This window comes from Podarcis filfolensis, assembly GCF_964270895.1.
Source record: "Podarcis filfolensis genome assembly, chromosome: 6".
NCBI lineage: Eukaryota > Metazoa > Chordata > Lepidosauria > Squamata > Lacertidae > Podarcis > Podarcis filfolensis.
In genome coordinates, this window is record NC_139609.1 from 7,243,395 (window position 1) to 7,265,644 (window position 22,250).

General features: G+C 46.3%; 1 protein-coding gene across 3 annotated transcripts in view; it reads left to right on the forward strand.

Moving 5' to 3' along the window:
• The window catches only part of CACNA1E (calcium voltage-gated channel subunit alpha1 E), a 494,249-nt gene that overhangs the window by 131,071 nt on the left and 340,928 nt on the right, over positions 1 to 22,250 (forward strand). The gene's annotated exons all lie outside the window — the stretch shown is intronic.

Below are 22,250 nucleotides of genomic sequence, written 5' to 3' on the forward strand. Positions count from 1 at the left end.
GGAAAGGCCACAACTTTATTGATTACAGCAGTGAAAGGTATTGGCTTAGGCATTGGATCTCTAAAACAAGTGGGTTTATTCACCAGTAGGTGGAGCCTGTTGATGCTAATCCAACTATAGGCTCTCCCCTGATGTCACCGAGGGTCGTGCTATGGCCTCCTGCCAAGCAGGCATCGGACAGAATACACGACCGCCAGATTCCTTTAATGGAATACCCCTAAATTGAAGGCATAGGCGATGGCCACACCTAGCCCTTCGACACGCCACAACACATTATTCCAATGCCTAACCTACCCACCAATACCACAAAAGTTGTGATGATTGCTACGAGGTAGGCGAAAAAACCAAAAAGCCTAATGCCAAATGGAAAAACTCCTACCAGGCCCCCTGGACAACCAGGGCGACCAACCTAAGCTCCATAGCAAGGCCAATGACCTAAGCCCTAACTCAAAGGGAGTGGAGGGTGGGTGACTCGCGATGAGACGACGGCGAAGAATGAGACCGGGGAGAGGCTGGCACTGCAGCAAAAGGCTGCTGAACACGCCCCCTCTGAGGCACCTGGTTGGGTGCCTGCCGAGGGGCGTGGGCACCAGCCAGGTGAGGTGGAGGCAGGGGGCTGACGCCCCCTGCTAGGGGCGGTGCTCGGGCTCCCGCCCACAACCACTCCCCTCTCTTCCAGGGAGGAGAGTCTTTAGATGAGCATGCTTAGTATGCGAACTTAGGAAGCCAACTTGTTCCTAAGTCAGAGGATTGGTCTGTCTAGGCCAGGACTGTCTGCTCCAAGGGCCAGCACCTTTCTAGAGTCTCGGTCTGATTTCTTTCCCAGTTCTCTAACCAGTTAGTTGGGGATGCTAGGAGCTGAAGCCTGGGACTTTCTGCATGCTCAATGTGTGGTCTCCAAGGAAATCAATTTTGCCTCCACCAACACAAATGCACATGCTGCTAATTGCAATACGTTACATGGTGTTTAAAACAACAACACAAAACCATAGGTGCTGTAGAAAAGGCATAAATATATACTGGCCCTGCCTCCTGTTTGATTTATATGACAACAGTAATGTCAACACTATGCTAAAAATAAAATCTCAAAGCTAGAAACTGGGGGAGGAGGGGAAGGCCAAACGTAATTAGACATCCACTAGTTGAAATAAATAAGTCTAGACATTTGTTTCAAAACAGAATCAGTCAAGGATAACTGCTGGTAAAGAGTTCAGATGGAACAAGAAGAGAAAAGGCACAACAGTGAAGAACAGAGGAAGAAGTATGGTGTTTAATAAGCAACGAAGTGTCAGAAGGGTGCAAAAACCAAGAAAGAGAATACAGAAAAATGAGAGGAGTATGATCAATAGGGTTAGAGAGCAGACACATTTAAAAGTAATGAAGAGAATCTGAAACTAAATGTGGAAAAGAAGAAGCGTTCAAAAGCAAAAACATGATTATATTTGCACGTGTAGGGAAATAAGATTAGAACCAGATTGCAAATCTAGGGTGGTGCTGTGGTTAGAGTGTTGAAACTGGTAGACCAGGGTTCATTTCCTACTCAGTTATGTAACTCGGTGGTGGGTGAGCCTTGGGCCACTCAGGGCAAATCTACACTATTCAGTTATAATGTTAAGAATGCGTTATAAAAATGTGGCACCAGGGGGTGCTGCAGAGCAGCAATCCATCAGCAGTGGGAAATTGCATCGAGAGTCATATAACTTTTTAAAATAGCCTTTAATAGCGTTTTTACAGATCTGTGTAGATCCAGCCTCAGTCTCAGCAAAACCACACCGTGAGGATAAAATGGGGAGGAAGGGAACTATCTTGTGACAACGGTGGTGTCCCTGGAGGCAAAAATGGATCTTTCTTTTGCATCATTTGAGAGTCACACTCTCAGGGGTGAATTCAACATTGCAGTAAAGTCACTTAGCGGTGTACTAGTTGCGCTAGTGAAATGGCTTGCACGAGAGAAGAGCAAGAAGCCAGCATGGATCTTGTAGCTGGTTGCACAACAGATTGCTGTAGCCCCAATGCCAGCTGTTGCACGACTGGTTGCACAACAAACTTTCGTTAGTGCAACTGTTGTGTCGGATTTCATATTTCTCACCTTAACACTGGCAGTCTGAAAACACTGAATCTGAGCCAAAGTGTACAGCTCAGGACTTGCTTGTCCTCAGTGTACAGGAATTGTAGTGATCTGATACTGTATAGAGTCTTACATAAAAACCTTCCTGTTACATAGCTTTTAGAAATTATTTTTGGGGCTTTATGTAGGGCTGTGGGTGTCTGTTAGCAGGACGTTCCTAAAATACCAACACCTGTTTCATTTGTGCAGACTGTACCCCCCCTTCTGAATTTATCGTTCTTGGTATGTATGCATGTGAGTCTCAACAGCAGATGCATTTCTGAAATTCTATTTAAAGATTGACAGTTTCCACTTTTGATGCAAAGTACAGGGCATCAGACAATATATTAAATAATGGGTGATTATTTTGTGCCTCCTTGGATATGGTGCTGAAACACACTTGCCTAAGGCTTAGCCCAGGAAATTGCCATGTTTTCCAGGAGACGGAGCTGAGAATATTGTGTCAATCAGCTGAAATGACAAATATTTTTAGGTGATCGGTGGAGCCATATGCCATCTCTGCGTGAGAACAGCCTTCTGTTAGTTCCAGATGGTGGCCATTGACAAATTGTCAGACACTGCAGCCCATACCAAGTCTGACAGAGGCTAGATCCAGATGTCATCCAGTTTGTAACAATGGATTTAGCATCATGATGTTTTTTAGCTGTTTGTGCTGCATGTTTGGTTGTTCGAATTATGGGCTCACCCTCACTTCCCCTTGTCCCGTGCCTATAAAGCCTGGGTCTGAGAAGTTTCCCACTTCCCCCATGCTTTCTAGGCATGGGTCCAAGTGTCATGGGCTGGTTGGACACAGAAGAAAAGTTGGCGGCATCAGCTGGGGAGCCCCCAAGGGAAGAGGGCTCAGAGCTCAGGGATTGGTGGTGAGACGACGATGACTGGTCAGAGGGAGAAGACTGGGAGGTGTCAGAAGCTAAAGAGGTAACAGGGCTTAGTGAGAAGGGAGAGTCTGGGGCAGAGAGAAGTCCAGAATCAGAAGATTTTTTTTTTAAAAAAAATAGCTCAGCAATAATACATTGGACGCTCAGGTTGTGAACGTGATCTGTGTGGGAAGCACGTTCACAACCCACAGTGTCTGCAACCTGCAGCGCCGCATCTGTGTTGGACTTGCGTTCGACCAAACTACTCCTCCAGTAGAGTCCTGTGACGTGATTAACGACCTGAGCCTTTGATGAGGCTCCAGGCACATTCCCCCATTACGCAGAGTATACAGCAGCAGGGAAGGACGAGAAATATGAGCTACATGCTAAGAGTTTTATTTTCTAACTACGCAGACAGAAAAGAAAAATACATCCTTTCTCTGTGAGAGCAGAGAGGCAACTGGAACAAAGAAAACAGGAAACCAGTAACAACACCATCCGTCTCCTGTCTCCCGTGAGACTTCCAACAGTCTGGAATCCCTGGAATGTAAACAGAGTCTTGTGACTCCAAGCACTGCACAGTGGCACAAACAGAAACTGAACAATCTGCGCACGCGCAGGTTGTGATTAGGCACGTCTGCGCATGCGTGAAGCGTGATTTGGTGCTTCTGCACATGCGCAAGTGCCAAAACCCAGAAGTAACCCATTCCGGTACTTCCGGGTTTGGTGCGGTGTGCTGCCCGAAATCGTGCAACCCGAAGTGTCTGTAACCCGAGGTATGACTGTATGAGGGTTTTTTGTTTTTTAAGCACCCTGTGAAATTTGAATTACGGAGCTTTCAGGTCAAATGGCGAGAATGGCTTCTGGCATTTGCCCCTTGACAGCTTCATGGAAACACAGTCCCCAAATATTTTGACATTTTCAGAACAGCAAGACTTTCATAGCACACCGCTCACCCTTATACTGTGTTATGGCTCGCTCTTTACCACTGTGAGCTACACAGGCTGTGATTCTGGATACAAGCATGATTAAAAGGATGCAGGGAGCCACCTGTCTGCAGGTTCATAATTGGGAGCCTCCTTTCCTCCTCCTGTTTGGGAGCCCAGGTGACAACAGACCCACCAAACCCATTACCCCTGCCTGGTGTTTGTTCCTTGTGGTGGCGATTCCAGGGTCCCCCTCTTAAAGGGGTTATATACAGTGGTACCTCTGGTTGCGAATGGGATCCGTTCTGGAGCCCCGTTCGCAACCTGAGCAGAACGCAACCCACGCATACGCAGACACGATTCACCGCTTCTGCGCATGTGTGTGACATCATTTTGCGCATGCACGAGTGACAAAACCCAGAAGTAACCCTTTCCGGTACTTCTGGGTCGCCGTGGGACGCAACCTGAAAAGATTTAACCCGAAGCGTCTTTAACCTGAGGTATGGCTGTATATGGGTGTCACTGACCATACACTGAAAGGTCATCAGTGAACTACCCTGCGTGTGGGGATATGGGCTGGACGGCCTGCTACACTTACGTCTCACAGAGCACCCCTATATCCCATTCACCCTGATGAGCCCCAGTTTTCCCCAGCTGGGGGGCTGGGGGTATACACACCCAAGGCTTAAGCCAAGTTCTTCCTACATTCGGAAGTTTAATCAAGTTGTGGCCTAATTTTAATTCCATATAATGTGGTCAGATTCTTTATTCCTTCCTTACAATCCCTGGGGGCTGGGGCTGTCACCGCCTGGTCATGCAATTATATAACCATTAATGCTTTGACTATAGATAAGAATTCACTGAGCAGCAGTATGACCCTGAGATGAAAAGAGATGAATGCCCACAGTATTATGAATGCATAGATATTCAAGTTTGCTTTTAGGATAAATGACCTGAGAGCACACGAAAGCAGATTTCTCAAACATCATCATCATCACCAATGCAATCTTGAACTGAGATCTGCATGGAATTTGGTCCAGGACGTTGAGAACCAGTAGAATGGAGTGGGTGAACTGGCAGGTTCTCTGTGGCTGGGTTTCCCCAGCCTCTCTGGGAAACTTATAGCATATCTAAAAATGTAATAAACACATCAAGCATTAAAAACCTCCCGATACAGGGCTGTCTTCAGATGTCTTGTAAAAGTTGTGCAATTCTTCTTCTTTCTCCAAACCTTTATTAGGCATTACAGATATTGACCATCTTAAAACATCCATATACAAAAATTTTAAAATATATACAAAGAAGCATCCTGTAATGGCTTTAGGGGTTGCTTGTGCGTAAGTTGCCGCCGCTCTGGGCTAGGTTGGCTGGTTAAACCATTTATCGCTGGACAGCCATCCACTCCGTGGCTGTTCAGTCGCTGGCAGAATCCGTCAGTGGGCGTTTCTTAAACCTTTTCCAACATAAAAGTTGTTTGACGCCCAGTCTCCTCCTACTCTCCCTGCGCGGAAGTCTTCTGCGCAGGGAGGGCGTGGGTAGCGGAGGACCTGTGCTCTCCCCGCTGGTGTCCAGTGAAGAGTCCCGGAGCCTGCTCTCTGCTTCCCCCATTGGCCCCCCTCTATCCCTAGTGTTGCGCTGATTTTCTTCCCCAACAGGAGACTTGCCTCTCTCCCTGCTTGGCCCCTCTCCAGCATCGTTGTGGGGCCTCGCCTCCTCCTCTAGTTCCGATGGCAGTTCCCTGACACATCCATAAAAGAGATATAGTAACAGAAATTTTCATTGGAGTATCTTCCTGCTAAATGCTGCCATTCACCACACTAAGAGATACTATTGACAAAAACTCAGCCATCCTTGCGGTTACCTCCAGGTTCATATCAGACAGGTAGAATCTGATATTTTCATTGGGCCATGATGTTAAACTGCCAAAAAAGAGGGATAACACATGTTTGTGTAGCTGGTTGTACAGTGGACAGTAGAAAAGAATGTGTTTTAGGGTGTCTGGCACATTCAAATAACATCTGCAGTGTCTATCATTTCTAGGGATGTTTATCTGCCCTTAACAAAAGCTGAGGGGGAAATGTTAAATCAGGTGAACGTAAATGATTAACTTTGAGATGTAAGTGATCCTGTTATTGGTTGTATTCAGACCATAGAACTTGGGGGAGCAGATTTTATTTACAGCTGATAATGTTTTGTTTTTTTCAATATCCCTTAATCTAATTTGGATATTGCGATACATATATTGTTCACTAGAATTATACAGTAATTTCAAGTCAATACCAATAGATCAAATTTTGCTGTGTATGAGCTGGAGCCATCTGGATTTATAGGAGTCCTTAAGTAAATCGGAAAGCAGACTCGAAGGTTGGGAGCAAAAATGGCAACGCAGCCAGTATTTTATAGTGCTATTCCCTCACGTGTATACCTAATTTTGCACACATCGTCTCATACGTGATTGAATTTGGGAGCTCGGGGATACATTTCAAGAAACTTGAGTGTATCTTATCTAAATCACTATTTATCTCCTTGACATCTGGTGGGAGGGCGTTCCACAGGGCGGGTGCCACTACCGAGAAGGCCCTGTGAGACTCAAACCTCTATGCAGACTGCCGTCTGTAATAAGGGGATAACGGCAGCCTGCCCTGCAGGGTGACTGAGCCACTGAGAGAGTGCATTTAATATGCCTTGAGCTCTGCATAAGAGCCAGTTACTGTTGGTGATTCCTTCGGAACCCTGTTTGCCAGGGAGACCAACACAGTTTTTCATGTGTTACCTCGATAGGACTCTAAACATATCTGTTATGTACTGAAGTTCTCACCCTGGGCCAGCAGGGGGATACTGTAGATAGTTATGCAAATGAAGGATCGAAAGTCACGTTCAGTGATTGGCTAGTTACAGAAAATGGTTACTGTTGCATTCTAGTGGAGCTCTATATAAGCAGGCTGGCTGAGCTCCTCAGTTCAGTTCTGTTCGAGCTTACAAATAAAGAGCTGCTTTGGAAGAATCGCTGTGTCATCTGATATGTTTGCCCACAACTTAACAATATCTGCATCGTCCATAGGAGAAAATGGCTGCGTTAGTTGTGGTTTGAAAAGTAAAATGGAAATGGGGAAAAAAAGACTCACCCACAGACTAGCAAGCAGTTCATCTCTATAATCTGTTGTGTTTAAAAAACAACAACAAAATAAAATCTGGTTTGAGTTTGCTCAGGACTTCAGGCCTGTTTGATTTCACCCACGTAGTTACCATTGGGACATCTGCTGTGTTGAGTTAGGTATATACCACATGCTGGGGCTGGCATATGGAAGTCCTTTAGATTCCGATATGCCGGTTTAAGTATAAGCATAATGCTTTTATACGCCCTTTCAACAGAAGAAATCAGTCCACCAAAGAATATTGCATTACTTTCTTTTCACCTACAGTTGGCAAGGCTGGCTGAATCCATCACAGGAGTGATTGAAATGCGGCATGAGAGCCACAAGCAGCACAGCAACAGAAGCAGGAGAAGTTGTGGCATGCCCAGATAGGGCAAGGAGGGCCTTGCCATGGCATAGTCAGACTCCCTGGTCCTGAATGGGGTAACTGTGCCCCTCAAGGACCAGGTGCGCAGCCTGGGAGTCATTTTGGACTCACAGCTGTCCATGGAGCTGCAGGTCAATTCTGTGTCCAGGGCAACTGTCTACCAGCTCCATCAGGTACACAGGCTGAGACCCTACCTGACTGCAGACTGTCTCGCCAGAGTGATGCATGCTCTGGTTATCTCCTGCTTGGACTACTGCAACACGCTCTACGTGGGGCTACCTTTGAAGGTGACCTGGAAACTACAACTAATCCAGAATGCGGCAGCTAGACTGGTGATTGGGAGCAGCCGCCAAGACCACATAACACCGGTCCTGGAAGACCTACATTGGCTCCCAGTACATTTCTGAGCACAATTCAAAGTGCTTGTGTTGACCTTTAAAGCCCAAAGTGGCCTCAGCCCAGTATATCTGAAGGAGGGTCTCCACCCCCATCGTTCTGCCCGGACGTTGAGGTCCAGCTCCGAGGGCCTTCTGGCGGTTCCCTCACTGCGAGAAGCAAAGCTACAGGGAACCAGGCAGCTCATTGTAACCTCACTTCTCCCAGTGAGGGAACTGCCAGAAGGTGCTTGCTAGGACTGAACGATGGGGGTAGAGATGCTCCTTCAGGTATACTGGGCTGAGGCCATTTAGGGTTTTAAAAGTCAGCACCAACACTTTGAACTGTGCTCGGAAACATACTGGGAGCCAATGTAGGTCTTTCAGGAGCAGTGTTCTGAAATCATCTGGAGGGCAACAGGTTGGCAAAGGCTGCTCTAGGGGGCTGTGCGCAGATTGCTTTCGTAGGATCAAGGATTAATTGCCCTTCATATAGGAGCCCTCAGCAGAAACTCCACCTGTTCAGAAGCCCCGTTCTGACAGCAGCGCTTCCCATGGGAAACCCCTTCCAGCCTTCAGCACAGCTAGGAGTTCTGTTGCCTGTCTTTTGGGCCTCCTGCATTGCCCGGCTTCTTCCATTCCCCTTCCATTCTACCTTCCTCATTCCTTTGTGCTGCCAGGAGAAGATGGGTGGTACCAGAGGCTGGCAGAGGTGCTGTTGAGCAGGCTGGAAGAGGATTCTCTCTGGGCAGCTGTGACAGCTTTTGGAACAGAAGAAGACTGCCACAATCACCCAGAGGCTTTTGACCACATGGAGGCTCAATTTAGGACTCGTGTGTGTTACCAGCCCTGTGGGCACGACTCTGACCAACAAGATGGTGCCAACACCTTATATTGGGGTAGGGGACATATTGTATTAAGTCTCCCTTCAGCTCCACCCGCTAGTTGGATGATGGCAGCAGGTGTCTTGCATAGATGGTGAAATATACTCGGAGTCGAGAGTGGATTTCATGCTCTTTATTCAGCTCATAGTGGTGAGGAGGAATGGGCGTTCCCCCAGAATGTCTGCTTTATATACATTATTTACACAATGGGCCCCACGTGATTGGCTAATTCCGGGATTCTCCTGTAGGCCAATCAGGTCGCGGATTCACTTCCACCTGGAGTTGGATTGGGTGGCTCCTGTGGACCAATCAGACTGCTGCATTCTGGAGCCTATTGTTCTAGGACCAGACTGCTGCATTTTGGATCCTATTCAACTCAGTACATAACAGATGGATTAGAGAGAACTGACCCACACCTTTCCAGCTGAAATGTGTGATCTACAAATGCCAGGAAAATGTTGTTTATGTCTCAGGAAAGCTGAACTACGGTCAAACCTACCGAGTGTGTTCTTTCTTGCTTCTTTTTTGTTCCCTCTGCAGACCCCCAGGCAGCCAGCCATCTGCGCTTTGCTGCTCTCTGTCTACTTCTTCTTTTAAAAAATAGAATGTGTAACAATATCTGTTGTTTAAATTGCTCGGAAAACCTATGTCTGATGACAATTTCAAGGAGATCAAGTTCACTGCACTTCTGAAGCAACTAGTTGGTCCAATAATAAGTAACATTTTGCCTGCTGTGTTGCTTGACATCATCTTATGCATCTTAAGAAACATTTTCCCACTGTTACTTTAAAAAAAAAGTGTGACAAAAGGTAGGATTTGGGGCTGCTTTCCCATCCTGCTGGGCTGCTTGCGCCTCCCTTCTGTTTTGCACTTAGCAGGGTGTTTCCTCAGCCCAGGCATGCCAGTGCGCCTTGGGGTTCGCAATACCAACAAGTCTTGGGTTCTAATTCTGGAAGCTGGTTGCAATCTCAGCCTGGGAAATGTTGCCTTCAGGACATTGTAGCTTATTTTCAAATCAGTGAGATAGTTTGGGTTGTCAAGCCATTGTTCCCCCACTCACCTGCTCCCAAAGTTTTATAGTGTCAAGACTTAAAACTTTCAGCAGATTCTGAACCTGAGAGATACCAGGCTGTGGGAATGGAAATAGTACTAGGAGAGGATCTGTTTTGTTGTTGTTGTTTAGTTGTGTCCGACTCTTCGTGACCCCATGGACCAGAGCCCGCCAGGCACTTCTGTCTTCCACTGCCTCCCGCAGTTTGGTCAAACTCATGCTGGTAGCTTCGAGAACACTGTTCAACCATCTCGTCCTCTGTCGTCCCCTTCTCCTTGTGCCCTCCATCTTTCCCAACATCAGGGTCTTTTCCAGGGAGTCTTCCCTTCTCATGAGGTGGCCAAAGTATTGGAGTCTCAGCTTCACGATCTGTCCTTCCAGTGACTTAAAACTTTCAGCAGATTCTGAACCTGAGAGATACCAGGCTGTGGGAATGGAAATTGGCACTAGAAGAGGATCTGTTATTTAGTTATTATCCTTCCTTGCTGGAAACAGAAAGCCAGACTAGATGAAAGCTTTAGTCCAGTCTAGCTGAGATCTTCTCGTGGGAAGGAAAAGATGTTCTCCTCCCATTTTCATTACAGAATTGATCTTTTACAGCAAAGTTACTAAATTACCCAATGGCTCCTGGTGTAAAACTAATCAAATCTGGGTTTCTTACATATCGGTTTTGTCTGTTCCTTAGAAAATAATCACCCCCTCTCATAGCAAATTCAGGTCCTGCTGAGGGCCTATGGCCTTGTAACCAAAACAGAGTCACAGAGAAACAAGAAGGCGGTACCATCCCGCTTTGGGGAAACAACAAGGTTTGTGGAAGTACAAAATATATGTGTGTTGGGGGGGATGCCCCTAAAGAGGCACCCCCTCCCCTGACTTCAAAACAATTCCAAACAGCCCATTGTGAACTGAGTACGTTCATTGGTCACAGAATGCTGAGTGGCTGTGGGTGCAAGCTGGAAACGATGTATTCTGGAAGAGGGAATTTCTGTCTGTCTGGGACACTCAGCACACCACACTGCAACATTTTGTTGCAGTTTATATGGGTGCTGTCGGGGGACTGCCATTGGAACAGGGGAGGGAGGCGGGGGGCCCTTGGAATACAGAGAGCCTCCGAAACTCCCAAGGAGCAGTCCCAGCGATGGGAAAAGCCACACCTCCAGTGGAGAAGAGAGGGAAGGGGCCAGCCAAGTGAGGAAAGGGCTGGAGGATGCTGCTGAGAGCCCCAGCGCCTCACCTCACCAGGCTGGCCAGGAGGGATGCATGCCTCTTCCGTCGCCCAGCTTGCGCAGAGGGGTGAAATGCAAGGAGGGGAGGAGGCTTGGGGTGCCAAAGTTCTTATATCGGGGGAGAAGCTGGAAGGAGCCACTCCTGGATTCTGCAAGTGACTAAGACGGACATGAACTTTGTAGATCTGCACTGTAAATAATTTGCGCAATAAAACCTGTAAAAGACAGGTTGGAGTCCTGCCTGGTTACTCATGAGCAACCATCATCAGCATCTGACAGGTGCTTATTACTCTCTAGAGCCATGATCACTTTGATAAGATGCTTCATCTGTGTAATGGTTAACTTTCATTTGTTTGGCGAAATTTCTCTTCTAAGCTTTGGATTTCTCTGGTCTCTCCTCAACTGGCCATTGCTTGAAGTTTGATGCTTACCCATCCATGCGCCCTGAACTATGTTCGCTTCACACGTTCATTATCTCCACCCACCCCCAGTGCTAACCATTGTGAATGATTGTCTCGCCATGCACAAATTCAAGCCAGACTTTCCCCATCAGCCCTGTTCCAACCCTGCCTTTTCCTTGGCACAGGGATATTTTGATGCGGTGCCACTCTCAAGCAAGCCTTTCCTCATCGGCCTGCTGAGATGCTACAGCTGGGCCACAAGAAGGCTATCTCATGCTTGCAAGTTTCATGAGAATATTTGCAAGCAAGGTCAGAAAATGCCGTCTCTGTGAGAGACCGATAGGAACAAAGAACGTAAATATAATGGTCCTGAAATGTTAAATGCAATTGGAAACATTATTCCATTAGCCTGGGCGAATTATCCAGGGAACAATCTAAAATTGCGACTCTCTAGATTTTGTTCACATCGTTGCATATTATTCAACCCACATTATGCAAATTGGGCTAGATAATGTGTGCCTGCAAACTCAGCCTTTTTGTTCTGACCTTAGCAGGAGTAGGCAACATGCTACCATCCAGATGTGGTCGGCTCCTAAGATACCGGACCATCAGCAATTTGGTCTTGGGAGCAATTTGATGGAGGTTGTAGTTCAGCAACAAACTGTTGGGGCAGAGGCACCACTTATTATACACCTCTCAATTGACCAGCGTGATCCTTACATTTCCTAGCCACTGGATTTTGCAGGCTGATTTGGCTGTCGTTCAGTGATGCTATTGAAAATAGCCAGTAGATGGCATCTTAGTTGCAGGAAGGAAGGAACCAAGACATTTTGGATTTACAGTGGAGCCTCTTCTTCCTTCACGGTGCTCTTGGGAAAACGTCACTGTGCGGGCTTCAGATCTGGATTACTGAATAACAAGAACGTCTGCATAAAATTGCAGATTTCAAACCCCCAATTTCCTCTATGAAATGTTAAAGTAATCTATAATAATGCTGTGGTGGTGTACAGATTTGAAAAAAGTGACTTTGAAAACTTGATCCAAACTCCTCACTTGGCATGGACAAGTGAATTCTTCCCTCCCTGCTTGCACGACTATGGGACACCTATTAGTGTGGTTGTACGTGCAAAATGCCCTCTGAAAGTGGGAAAAGTCCGTTCTACTTTCAGATTCAGCTTGCACGGGGAGAGTTCCGTTTAGAAGCACCCAATGTAATTTGATATATTTTCCCATGAAGATATATATGTTCAAATGCTTTGTCAAGTTCTGCTTGGGAAATAGCACTGCTTGCCATTTCTTTTAGTAGGATGAGTCATATAGGGTCAATACTCATTAAATATGTGAGTTGAAGCATCATGGTCTTTATGAGACTGAGTTAAATTACGAGCAAAATAAATTTGATGTCATTTATTATGTAGGATTTGCAGTTTTAACTGTGTAATATATGTTTAAGTAAATTGCAACACTGGAGGTTTTTTTGCTCTAATATGTTTAATATTTTAGGAGATTGGATTAATATGTTGGTTATGTTGCATGTTCGTATGGGTAATTGTGTGTGTATGGGTAATTTAGATGAAAGGAAATGAATGACCCTGTGCAATGACATATTTGGGAGCTGTAATGGATATAATTAATATTAATGTTCACTTTTTATTAGTCGAATGCTTTTTTATTAGCCTAATGCTTGATCAGATTTGGAATCTCATTTTAGAGAGTTAGACATTGGTTATTAATATGATGTCGTTATTGATATGCATCATTAAAGGAGAAAGTTCCAAAATCCACCATAGGGCAATGCATTTATTACAATAAAAAGCACATAATATGGTTGAGTAAGCTTTTGAGTTCTTCTGTCCATCTGGTTGTTATGCAAGACAGCAGGAGGAAGCAAGGGGTCACATGCGCTGCCCTGCCACCAGTGTTCCTGTGTGTACTGGACCCACCCTGACCACCCTAACCCGTTTGCACTGAGTGGGGAAGTCCAAAGGGCGCTTCCAAGGAAGCGTCCATACCGTTGCTATTTTGGGGTGGGATTCAATCACAGATCAGTAATTAAAGTTGATTTGGTGCAACAAACTCTCTCCCAACCTGCAAAAGCCAGGCTTCTTGTGATAAGGAAAGTTATGGGAAGCTGTACTGAAAAGTGTGGGTTAACAATTGCTTGGCAAGACATTGTAAGGTAAAGGTACCCCTGACTGTTAGGTCCAGTCGCGGATGACTCTGGGGTTGCACGCTCATCTCGCTCTATAGGCCGAGGATGCTAGTGTTTGTCTGCAGACAGCTTCCGGGTCATGTGGCCAGCATGACTAAGCCGCTTCCGGCGAACCAGAGCAGCTCGTGGAAATACCGTTTACCTTCCCTCCGGAGCGGTACCTATTTATCTACTTGCACTTTGGCGTGCTTTCAAACTGCTAGGTGGGCAGGAGCTGGGACCGAACAACAGGAGCTCACCCCGTCACTGGGAGTCGAACCGCTGACCTTCCGATTGGCAAGCCCAAGAGGCTCAGTGGTTTAGACCACAGCACCACCTGCCTCCCATTTGTTCGCCAGAAGCAGCTTAGTCATGCTGGCCACATGACCTGGAAGCTGTATGCCGGCTCCCTCGGCCAATAAAGCCAGATGAGCGCCGCAACCCCAGAATCGGCCATGACTAGACCTAATGGTCAGGGGTCCCTTTACCTTTATAACCCCGCTACAAACAAATCAGAAGGAATGCTCAATAAACAGCTGATACCTAAGCTCCCCGCAAACTGTGTGCACACAAATTGGGATAAATGCTGAAGAAACAGATCACCCGGAAGCAACCTAAATGCATTCGGGCAAACCCACCTAGGATCCTCCATACAAACAGTAGTACTGCACTCTTGGGGACTCCAGGTTATGTGATGGATTCTCTGTGCAGTCACACAAATCAAAAAGCCCCTTCAGACCCACTCAATGCGAAAAGGCTGAGGAGGGAGCTAATGATGCAGAAACATTGGGGTGAGAAGGTAGGGAGTGTGCATGACATCACTTTTTCAGACAACGACCCATGAATTGAGTTTGGGTGAACTGGGGAATAGGAACCAAACACGTTGTTTTCTTCCTAGTAGCTTGAGGTCAGAGTCATTTATTTCGGGCCGACTCTGGATATTGTAGCCTATGTGCCTACTCCTTCCCAATTAACCTTCTTGTTTAATGACATGTTGAATGACAAGGCGACGTTAATCACAGTAGCTGCGTATACTGGAGGAAAGGAAAAAAATGTGCAAGATTTCATGGCGGGATGCAATGAATGCCTTTATTCATTGTCCATTATTAGAAAGAACTTTTGTGTTTGGATGTGCAACCGCCGGTTATCGCCTTGACCAAAGGCCGTTGCGATTAATAAGCAGAAAATGTCTGTTGCGAGGGAGGGTGTATTCACTCTCGGTGCACAGAAATCTGATTTGCTGACTTCGAATGAATGAGGCAACGCTAGCACTGGTGCCTGCTGGCATATCAAGCCAGGGAGACTGGGACGCTATCAGGCTGAAACGAGACTTTGGCTGGTAGTGGGGATCGTTATTTGGCACCTGGCCACGCTACAAGCTTAATTAACATAAATGTTAGGAGTTGCAGCGGCAGGATCTACACCATCATTCTTAATGTGCTGGGCAGAGAGGGAGAGGGGGGGGGGAGAGACCTCTACAGACCACATTTGATTAGTTTACGGCAGCATCTGGGCCCAGAAGGAATAAATCACTCTATTTAGTCATCAGTCGATACTTCCAACCAGCTATATATGTAGCAGAGAACTAGCAACAGCTGGGAGGACTGCAACCACACCCTTAGTCAGCCTGTACTGCCATGTTTGTTTCCCTCAGTGCTGGTGGTAAGTTAAAGGTAAAGGGACCCCTGACCGTTAGGTCCGTGGCTGACTCTGGGGTTGCGGCGCTCATCTCGCTTTATTGGCCGAGGGAGCCGGTGTACAGCTTCTGGGTCATGTGGCCAGCATGACTAAGCCGCTTCTGGCGAACCAGAGCAGCACACGGAAACGCCGTTTACCTTCCCGCTGGAGTGGTACCTATTTATCTACTTGCACTGGCATGCTTTCGAACTGCTAGGTTGGCAGGAGCAGGGACCGAGCAACAGGAGCTCACCCCATCGTGGGGATTCGAACAGCGACCTTCTGATCGGCAAGTCCTAGGCTCTGTGGTTTAACCCACAGCGCCACCCGCGTCCCCAATGCTTGGCATTGGCATTATAATCCAGCAACTCTGAGCACTACCTAGGGTAGGAATGGAGGCAAAGGAAGAGACCCGTGGCTGGTGCCTCTTTGACTCCAAGGCTGCTGTGAGTGTGGGAGAACAAACACAAACCCCTGTGTTGCAAAATGTAACAATCTACAAAAATGCAAATGCAACATGCTGGCTAATAACCGTTGTATTTGATGTATATATCATACAACACATCTCACAAAATATGCAAGTAACTACAAGTTGTTCTATGTATATGTGAGCACTGATCCACTAGCACGATTCCCTCTAGTATGAATATTTCACTGATAATTATCCACTGATGAAGACTTTATTCTGAAACAGTTAAACTATTCCGGATAGACTGTCCTTTTGAAATTTCGGAGAGACGTCTTCCTTTGAGACTTTTGTGAGACGTCTTCCTTTGAGAGACTGCTTGGCGTTCCTCGCTACTCATTGATTTGATTCTTTGTTTGACTCTGATGCAGCTTGTACTTATTCTTATATTTTGTGAGATGTATCTTGGCCAGTCTTGGCCGGGGAGGGTGGGGTATAAATAAAATTAAATAAATTAAATAAAGAAATAAATAAGTATGATATATACATCATTTTGAAGTGGCTTATTCATATATTTTGAATGATATCATAACCGATTATATATTCGCTAAAAGTTATTGCGTTTGCATTTTTGTAGATTGCGACTATGGGAGAAGCAGGACCCACTTGGAGTGTGAATGCTGTGAGCTCCACCATCGCAGGCTCAGGCTGCATATATGTTTGAAGAAATCACATGTTATAAAGGCACCACAGGCTTTGCTGTGCCTCCTTTTCCAAAAGGATGCACGGAGCCTGGATGTGTACGCCTGGAACCCTGGAGTCTTGCACCACTTGCGGAGACTGGGGTGGCATGTCACAATATGTCATGAAACTTTAAGAGGTCCTGCAGCTGAGATCCTTTTTGGGTACCTTGCCTTCCAGGACCAGCTGGGTAGCCACCATGGAGAGAGTCTCTTCTGTGGTGACATCCCACTTATGGAATGCTCTCCTTAGATAAATTATGGAGTCTTCTAGAGTAGCTTAAGTTAGTTGGCAGGTTAAAATAGTTTTTTGTTTTGTTTTTAGTTCAGCAGAGCTTTTAGCATCTGCTCTGTAATCTGCTGTTGCCTTATATTTTGCACTTTGCTGCTTATGATTGCTGCTTTTGATTGCTTTCTATGAAATAGATTCTTTTCCTGGTTCACCTCCCTTCTTTGCCGTTTCTGTTTTATGGGCGCATGGATTGGTTTTCATGGCTGCTTTGTGATGCAATTGCTTGGTTGTTAGCTGCTTTGCAAAGTGGGGAAGAGGCATATCACTACTTAAACAATAAATAACATGTGTTTATTCAATTTATATGCAGAGGGATGAGATATGCAGGTGGAGGAAAGGGCCTGAATTCCTTTGGTTTTATTCTGTTGGCTTATTTCAGACATTAAATTAGCATCCCACCCACTCTTCTCACACAGGTACAGCTGCACCTTCTCCACCTAACCCATCCATCCTCCTGTTCACTGGTTTATCACTTGAGCATTTTCATACTCCTCACCCTTTATTTATATGCCATCCCCCCCCCCAGTAAACTGTGTCTAACATGGCTCACAATAAATCTTAGCTGGTGAAAACAGAAAACACTTTGTTGCAAAACCCATTAGTAGATGGGACAATTGAATACACATATGTTAATTTCAATTTTGCAATGAAACAGCATAGACTTCATACTTATAATACAGAGAAAATTCAAAAGCATCTGTCCAAAATTAAAATAAAGCTAACCCATGCTACTAGTGGCAGTCTTGCCACAGCAGATTGTCTTAAACACAGTTCAGGATGCGTGAGGTCCCTCCAGGCTAAATAGCTCGCAGGCTAGTTGGTGTCCTCATCTCTCCTCCGGAGGAGGCTGGCAGCAGCAAATGTAAGTGCTGGGGAATGGCGAAGATGGTAAATCCTCTTCTCCAGTCACCCAGATGTTCCTCCAGTCACCCAGATGTTCCTGCTGCTAAGGGATGTGGGTGGCGCTGTGGTCTAAACCACTGAGCCTCTTGGGCTTGCCGATCAGAAGGTCGGCAGTTCAAATCCCTGCCATGGGGTGAGCTCCCGTTGCTCTGTCCCAGCTCCCGCCAACCTAGCTGTTCGAAAGCATACCAGTGCGAGTAGATAAATAGGTACCACTGCGGTGGGAAGGTAAACAGCATTTCCGTGCACTCTGGCTTTCATCACGGTGTTCCGTTGTGCCAGAAGTGGTTTAGTCATGCTGGCCACATGACCCGGAAAGCTGTCTGTGGACAAACACTGGCTCCCTCAACCTGAAGCGAGATGAGCAGCACACCCCATAGTCGCCTTTGGTTGGACTTAACCATCCAGAGGTCCTTTGCCTATTTTTACCTCCTGTTACTAGTGCTGATCTTACTGCACTCTGCAGGTTCCTGCACTCTGCGCCTTCTCCCTTCCTTGTTTCATCTCTTTTCTCTAAGACACTACGGAGATATACTTGGAGGGTCTTTCATTTTATCTCCTCAACAAACCTGTGACGCAGATTAGATAGGAACGGAATGATTTGCTCAAGACCACCTGGTGAGTTTCATGAAGGAGCATGGATTTGAACTCCATTTTCCAAAGCCAACTGTATCTACTCTTGCCACTCTTTGCTTTTCACTGAGCTCTAACCCTCAATACCTGGTTGACTTAACAGTTGTCCTGCACTCCTAGTTTACAGTCCCCCCAGCCTCTTGGCAGCGGCAGCAGCAGAATCTGCACATAAAGGAAAGTATCTTCCATTTGCTGTTGCTGCTTAATCATCATCCCACAGCCCCCTAATGCTAAGGCTGGCATTGCATGCACATACAGTTTGTTTGCAGGTTTACAAGATACCCGTGCTACTGCACACACTGCCGCACTGGGGAAGGGGAGGAGAAATCAGTTTTGAAATATTTATACAACTCCAGTTGAAATGGTGTTTTTCTTTTTTTCTTTTTTTGAAAGTGTCAAAACATTGCTAAGAGTTCTTTTAGAGGACGTTTAGGAAGAAAGAATGGACTAAGCTTGCAGGCTTCATTCAGTCACCTGTAAAATTATTGCTGCTTGTAACCCCCCCCTCCCCCCTGCCCCAATTATGCTCAGGAGAAATGGTTATTAAGCAGGCAGGTAGCCTGCAGAAATGAGGCATTTTCAGGGAACCAAGAGGACCTTTGCATTCATCACGAGTGCCAATTAAAACTGCGCTGTGTGAAAGCACCCTGAGAGACACAAGATGCGGTGAAAAGCCCATTGCTTCCTCCAAATGACGATCTGCACAGCCATCTCCACTTTGGATTGCAGATTCCACAATACTCCTAGTGGATCTGACACTCCAGTCAAATAAGGGTGGTTTGCTTAGTATTTTTTTAAAATAATAATAATAATAATAATAAATTTTATTTATATCCAGCCCTCCCCAGCCGAAGCCGGGCTCAGGGCGGCTAACAACAATCAAATAATCAAACAATCAAATAAACCAACATTCTAAAAATATTTCATTATAAAAATTAATTAAAATCAAGTTGATGGCAACCATTAAGCAAAACTCTGTGCAGGTTGCCAGAGGAGGGAGTCAGGCTGCGCCCTGATCAAAGGCCTGGTGGAACAACTCTGTCTTGCAGGCCCTGCGGAAAGATGTCAGGTCCCGCAGGGCCCTAGTCTTTTGTGACAGAGCGTTCCACCAGATTGGAGCCGCAGCCGAGAAGGCCCTGGCTCTAGTTGAGGCCAGCCTAACCTCTCTGAGGCCTGGGACCTTCAGGATGTTTTTATTTGCAGACCGTAGGTTTAAGTGTCATCCGTGTGCATGGTGCGTGCAACATAATTTAAACAGAGAGGTCCCTGCCTCCCAGGAGCTTGCAATATAAATGTGCAGGGACACAGGGTATAAAGGGATGAAAATGAACAAGCGTGAGTATACAAACTTTGCGTCTAGCTCACACACCAGATGCCATTGCACAACTGTTCCTGGATTGCTCCACTTCAGCCTGCAGCTAGGAGGCAACACATCCTTCGGCCAGGTGGAGAGGAGGGGTGGTGGTAGAATCCCAGCAGGTAGAAGTCTAGCATGTCAGGGAGAAGGCTCACCTACAGATCTTCTCCATGACATCTAGTTTTATTTTTTAAAAAATGTGTGGAGTTTTATTTGTATGTAGAGAACAAACTATTATGGGGATCCTTGCTGCAGGCTGTGAACTAGCCTTCAGGCTTAACTCTAATTAAATTAGAGTAGTGAGTATTAATCGGCTGAGCCAAAGGTTTCATGGACAAGGTGATTAGGGTGAGCATGATAAAAGAGAGAGAGGTGATTCTATGGAAGAGTTCTGGGACGGAAGGTGTTACAGACTTAAAAGGAACTGAGTCACTTAAGGGGGCAGAAGAGAGCCCATAGATCACAGTTCTAGATTAACAAAATGGCACATCATCTTTTTCTCCCACTACCCACCTCCCCTTATTTCCCGCTGTGGCAAGTTGTGAAAGTGTGCCTTTTGGGAGTGTCAGGCAAAGTGACATGTTTTGTATTGCTGCAGTCATCTGGTGGTTTGGCTGCTGCAATGAGCTCTCCCTGGGGCCATCCTTAAAACATTCAGAAGCTTGTGTTTGTGCAGAAAATTGGGGGGGGATGCAAATACTCCATGAATTCTTTCGTTTCTTAAAAAAAAAAAAAACAAGATTGGCAAGCTGTTATTGATTTGTCCCCCCCCCCCCCCAACATACATAGGAGCAGTTGGGATGCACGGAACGGCAGTGGGAGGGAAGTGAGAAATGTTTGTTATGTGCTTCAAAACACATAGACTTCTCCCCACCATGATTTTAAGATCATTAAGTCTATGGTCTAAAATCACCCATTGACTCTGAACCCTCACATCTTTTATCATCTTGGAGATTTAGCACTAGTTTGCTCATTTTGTTTTTATAGTTTACTTACAGATTTATAACCCGCTGGCACTGTAGGTTAAACCACAGAGCCTAGAGCTTGCCGATCAGAAGGTTGGCGGTTTGAATCCCTGCAACGGGGTGAGCTCCTGTTGCTCAGTCCCTGCTCCTGCCAACCTAGCAGTTCGAAAGCACTGTGTCAAAGTGCAAGTAGATAAATAGGTACCGCTCGGGCGGGAAGGTAAACAGCGTTTCTGTGTGCTGCTCTGGTTTGCCAGAAGCTGCTTAGTCATGCTGGCCACATGACCCAGAAGCTGTACGCCGGCTCCCTCGGCCAATAAAGCGAGATGAGCGCCGCAACCCCAGAGTCGGCCACGACTGGACCTAATGGTCAGGGGTCTCTTTACCTTTCAACCAGCATTCTCACAAAGATTTACATTACGCATGGAAACACATGTCACAATATTGTTATAAGACAGGAAGGGGGTTGAGTTAGATGACCTCTCAGGGTCCAGCCCTGTGTTAGCTGTCAAATGTCATTCAGCTCCATCCCCCAGTCCTGCCTTATCCCAGGATCCTTCGAATCTGTGGGACTGGCTGAGTGTTTTGGTGAGCAAATGACGGCTGCAGTGAGAGGCTCTAAGATGCCAACAGAGGCTGTTTCTTGGCTGACCTCTTTGTACAGAGATCCAGGTTTTCCGTTCTGCCAGTTCTGGGTATATGTACGTGCTTCTTGATGTATTATGACATTTATAGGCAACCTTCTCCACCTTGCTCAAGGAAGAACTCAGCATTTAGAAGCACAACACAAAAGGCAATTACAAACAGATAAGAACTTCCCCAAAGTTCAAATGCCAAGCACCAGCCCAGGCAATCATCAACCATTCAAATTCACAAGTATAGCCCAAATGAAAGTTCCCTCCACTCCAAGTTAAAATACCAAAGTGCCCTTTTGGAAGGAAGCTGGGGTATCTCTGGAGAAGGGATGGTTTAGGGACCAGAAGGGCTTCTTGGCTGTAAACACTGAATTATCATTTTCAGAAGGAATGCCTCTATCCCATGTCAGTTTCACTCCTCCATTTCAGCCACCACGTCCCTAAATACAATAGAAGAGTTGACCAGAGATGCACAGAGCTGTTAAAACCCGAAGTTCCTTATCCATATGTTGTTCCTCATGTGAGAGATTGGGGAGGGGGGCAGCAGCGTGCACCAAACGTGTCTTGGGAGGGCATAGTGGTGAAGACCAGCCCATGAAGGACAATCTCCAGGGAAGCCTGGAGAGAAGATCTGGAGTATTTCAAAGTTTGTGGGTGCGGAGGGGAGCTGCTCTTGGAATCCCAGTTCTCAACCCAGCTTCCTCTTGAGCTGGATAAGGAGCTTGGGATTTTTCAGATAAGGAACAGGGGAGCCAACTCCAGCCTCCTCAAGCGACCAGCTGAGGAGAAAAACTCTTGACAGGCTACGTTTTCTTGCTGCTCAGCAATCTTCCGCTGCTACCCAGGGACTCCGAGGTGATGTCTTTGTTCAGTCGTAGACCCCTCCTTTCTCATCCTCCGTTAGAAGAACTAATTTGGTTGCTCAACAGAAGCAACCCCCCCTCTCTCTCTCTCTCACACACACACACACACACACACACACACACACAGAGAGAGAGAGAGAGAGAGAGAGAGAGAGAGAGAGAGAGAGAGGAAAACCAACCATTCCTAAAGCTTGCCGGCATGAAAAGCTTAGTCAAACC